This window comes from Lacerta agilis, chromosome 12 (assembly GCF_009819535.1).
Source record: "Lacerta agilis isolate rLacAgi1 chromosome 12, rLacAgi1.pri, whole genome shotgun sequence".
Lineage (NCBI taxonomy): Eukaryota > Metazoa > Chordata > Lepidosauria > Squamata > Lacertidae > Lacerta > Lacerta agilis.
In genome coordinates, this window is record NC_046323.1 from 47,919,950 (window position 1) to 47,924,831 (window position 4,882).

The following is a 4,882-nucleotide window of genomic DNA, read 5'->3' on the forward strand; positions in this document are numbered from 1 at the left end:
TCTCCTGGAATAGACCATGTTCAGGTAAGCACAATTAGTCCATAACTGGTAATCAAAATGAGGAAATACTGATCTTGATCTTGTAAAAGCCTGTTCTTCTTGAAAATAGGAAGGCAATTAGCATGGAGAGAGGCCTCCTCTGAGACCAAATAGACAAAATCTCCTTCCCCAAACCAACATTGAGAAGAAAACACTCTTTTAGAGGAAGTCACTGATAGTTTTGCCTCTGTGATCAGGCATATATTTTTCAATCTTTGCAACACAGGCTCTGTGCATGTTTGTAAGAACTGTTAGTTTCATTAAGCAACTTGTGAGCATTTAGGACTGTTGGAAACATTATCTCAGCAACAATTCTAGTTCTGCCCCAAAACAGTGCATTTATACTATCTAAGAACATAACCCAAGAGCAGTATACAGACTTTTTGAACTACTGTTTGCAAAAGAGGCCCTATCACAATCCACATATAATATGACAGGTGGTGCCTTGATTACCTGACTAGGATAGTGTTATTTATTCTGTTGCTGCTCTGGAGGTGAGCGCATTCAGGGACAGATTATTCTTTGCCCCACCACTGAGACCAAGATAGTCAGAACCACCACTGATTTCAGCAATGGAGGAGAGCAACTTAATTAAGTCCCCTGCTCTGAAGAAACCAAAACCACGAGGTAGGAGCAGTTTGGACCTTCTAACTTGGATATTATCACTCCCAGGTGTGGTTAAGGTTTCTGTGCATGCACACTTCCTACAGAAGCTCAAACTAAAGCAGGGAACAAACAGCAAAGAGGCTATCAGACACCATCATGCTCCTGCTTGAAAAGCTACTGTGATGGATGCTCAAACAGGAGAGTGGGGGAATGCCTCAAAACCCCTTTTGCAAAGAACAAACATGCTTTCAAACAGTGCTGCTCTGTGCTTTGTAGTCCCAAGAACTGAGACTCCAAAGCACAGCATCACCTGATATTGTAGTGCCCTGGTGTTGAACTGATTGACAGATTAGTTGCCTTGTCCACCTGTCAGATTTCGTCTGCCACAGGGAAGGGAGATACGAATTTGGTGCAAAAGCCAGAAAAGGTTCCCACCTCTGATTTACAGGCATCTGAAGAATATTTCTTTGAAACTGATATTGAACTAGCTACTTTCAAACTTTATACCCTGGATTTAAAGTTTTCATTTTGAATTATTGGATATCTCCTCCAAACAACTTTCATTTTTGAATTCCTGAAGATACTTTTAAACTTTAGAAGTCATATCGTTCCTTGAAGATATTTCTTCAAGGCATATTTTTGTATTCTTAAGGTTTTTCGCTTAATTAAGCAAGAAATACAAACCCAAGATTTACAGGTATGAGCAGAGTTTGGAATAGGCAAAGCTATGCCAGCTGAAATCCCTCACCCCTGCTCAGCCAAAGATATAGCTCAGCCGAGGTTCGGCTGAGGCAAGTCCAGAAAAGGGAATATTTTTTGGCATTCCAAAATCCATTCAGCTCTATCACACTACCTAGCAACCCTGTAGAAGTTATACTGGCATAATTTAAAAGCTTGTTTTCCCTCTGCTAGGCTTGGGCCAGCTCATAGCCCCACTCCTGAATGCTGTTTGGAATAAGGGTAAATCACACCAGCATAATTTACCGTGGCTTAGATTACATGGGCTCAGACAATTCTTTGGGCTTCCTGTAGTTTTATTTACAGGTAGGTAGCTGTGTTGGTCTGCCATAGTCAAAACAAAATAAAAAATAAGAAATTCCTTCAAGTAGCACCTTAGAGACCAACTAAGTTTGTTCTTGGTATGAGCTTTCGTGTGAAAGAAGTGTATCTGAAGAAGTGTGCATGCACACGAAAGCTCATACCAAGAACAAACTTACCGTATTTTTTGCTCCATAAGACGCACTTTTTTCCTCCTGAAAAGTAAGGGGAAATGTCTGTGCGTCTTATGGAGCGAATGCATGGTCCTTTGAGCCAAATTGCCCAGGGAGGAAAGGCAGATCCTGCTTTTTCTGTTTTAGAAAGAGCTAAAGGCTAACAAGAGGGAAAGAGAGTGTTGAAAAGAACCCGCTCAACAGCTGATTGCAGGAGATCGGGGAGGGAGATAAGGGAGCTAGCTCCCTTCCTGCCCCGCCCAGGCCCCTTGCAGAGTAGGATCCTGGGAAATTGAGGATCCTGGGAAATTGAGTTTTTCAGCCATTTGGGGCTGTTACTTTTCCTCTTGCTTTCTATTACTTGCTGATGCTTACTGGTTTGCTTTCTTCTTGCTTCCTATTACCTACTGGTGCTTACTGGTTTGTACTGGTTTGCTTTCCTCTTGCTTTGTATTACTTGCTGGTGCTTACTGGTCTGTACTGGTTTGTACTGGTGCTTACTGGTTTGTACTAGTTTACTTTCCTCTTGCTTCCTATTACCTGCTGGTGCTTACTGGTCTGTACTGGTTTGTACTGGTGCTTACTGGTCTGTACTGGTTTGTACTGGTGCTTACTGGTCTGTACTGGTTTGTACTGGTGCTTACTGGTTTGTACTGGTTTGTGTTCCTCTTGCTTCCTATTGCTTGCTGGTGCGTACTGGTTTGTACTGGTGCTTACTGGTCTGTACTGGTTTGTACTGGTGCTTACTGGTTTATACTGGTTCGTGTTCCTCTTGCTTCCTATTGCTTGCTGGTGCGTACTGGTTTGTACTGGTGCTTACTGTTCTGTACTGGTTTGTACTGGTGCTTACTGGTTTCTACTGGTTTGCGTTCCTCTTGCTTCCTACTGCTTGCTGGTGCGTACTGGTTTGTACTGGTGCTTACTGGTCTGTACTGGTTTGTACTGGTGCTTACTGGTTTGTACTGGTTCGTGTTCCTCTTGCTTCCTATTGTTTGCTGGTGCGTACTGGTTTGTACTGGTGCTTACTGGTTTGTACTGGTTTGTACTGGTGCTTACTGGTTTGTACTGGTTTGCTTTCCTCTTGCTTCCTATTACTTGCTGGTGCGTACTGGCTTCTACTGGTGCTTACTGGTCTGTACTGGTGCTTACTGTTTTGTAAGCAATGCTTTTCCCCCTTTGCAAAAGCTGCACAAATCTGAACTGATCCTTTGCAAAAAAAAGCTGTAAAACTTTGAGCTGATTCTCAAAAAAAACACCATGGGTTTTAGAGGAGAAAAACCAGAAAAATATTTTTTCCCTTGTTTCCTCCTCTAAAAACGAGGTGCGCCCTATGGTCCGAAGCGTCCTATGGAGCGAAAAATACGGTAGTTGGTCTCTAAGGTGCTACTTGAAGGAATTTCTTATTTTTTATGTAGTTTTATTGTTATTTATTGAATTTATATACTGCCCTATTGTTAACAACAGCAACAACAATAAAAACAATTAGGCTAAGTATATAATAATTTTTTTTAAGTTTTACAAACCTTTTCCTTTTTTAGTAATTCTTTTGCTTCACGAAGTAACATCTCCCTTGCTTTTGTGTGTGCAAATGTTGCTTTGTTTTGCTCTTCATATGCCATTGTTACAACAGCCAGGATTAAATTAAATAGATAAAATGAGCACAGAAAGATGATTATCACAAAAAAAATGCAGTAAGATTTTCCAGATGTTCTGATAACCTGCAAGCATAAAATACATAACTCATCATGTATTGTCTTTCAGCAGAACAATGATTAGAGAATAAAAACAAATGTTAAAATAATCCAATTAATAGAATAGTAATAGAGCAACAGCATCAGGCCAAGTAACCACTGCTGTCTCCTAGTTAACTCCAAAAGTCTGAGATAATAAAATTGTTATTACCTGCCAGTGGATACCCATCAAAGTCTGTGCAATCAAGGCTTCCGTGAAAAGGGGAATCCTGAGTTGGGGGACGCACAACAGAAGAATCCCCCTCACACATCATCCTATAGCTGGCCAAGCCCACCAAAGAGATGAGAAGGATTCTTCCTAACATCAACCACAAAACTCGGGATGGATGATATGGGAGAAGGAAAGACACAATGACATCATAGGAGGTCATTTCAACTGTCAGTCATGATGTCCACCGAGCATTTGCATCCAACAAGCAAGGTGGAAGGTTGTTCGTGCTTGGTGCATCAAGAACAAGGTATCTGTTAAGAGGACATCTGTGGCTGACCTACTATCATTCCTGCAAAATGGCCTTTGGAAGGGCCTTCACACAAATACCTCGAAGAGGCAGGCTGTAGCCATTTCCTCTATTCTTTCTAAACCTAGTTCTCCTTCCTTCTATAAAGGTAAAGGGGCCCCTGGCCATTAGGTCTAGTCGTGTCCGACTCTGGGGTTGAGGCGCTCATCTTGCTCTATAGGCCAAGGGAGCCAGCGTTTGTCCACAGACAGCTTCCGGGTCATGTGGCCAGCATGACTAAGCCGCTTCTGGCGAACCAGAGCAGCGCACGGAAACGCCGTTTACCTTCCTGCCGTAGCGGTCCCTATTTATCTACTTGCACTTTGATGTGCTTTCGAACTGCTAGGTGGGCAGGAGCTGGGACCAAGCAACGGGAGCTCACCCCATCACAGGGATTTGAACCACCGACCTTCTGATCGGCAAGCCCTAGACTCTGTGGTTTAACCCACAGCGCCACCTGGGTCCCCCTTCCTTCTATACTTCTAGTTAAATGTTTTCTTAGAGGTGCTATGCTGAAGTGTCCTCCCATGGCACACAGGTTCTCTTCAGAAGATTCTGACAGCTTTACAGAAGCCACCCTTTGATTGACCGCTCATTCCACTAGGGCTGCAGTTGCTTCTGCGGCTTTCGCTACTAATGGTGCTTTTCATAAGGCTTGTACAGAAGCTGCATGGGCTTCTCCAAACATTCATCGCTACACAATTGATAATTATGCTTAGGCAGAGGCTGCATTTGGAAGGAGGGCCCTACAGCAGGTTTCTACATGATAAATTATGCA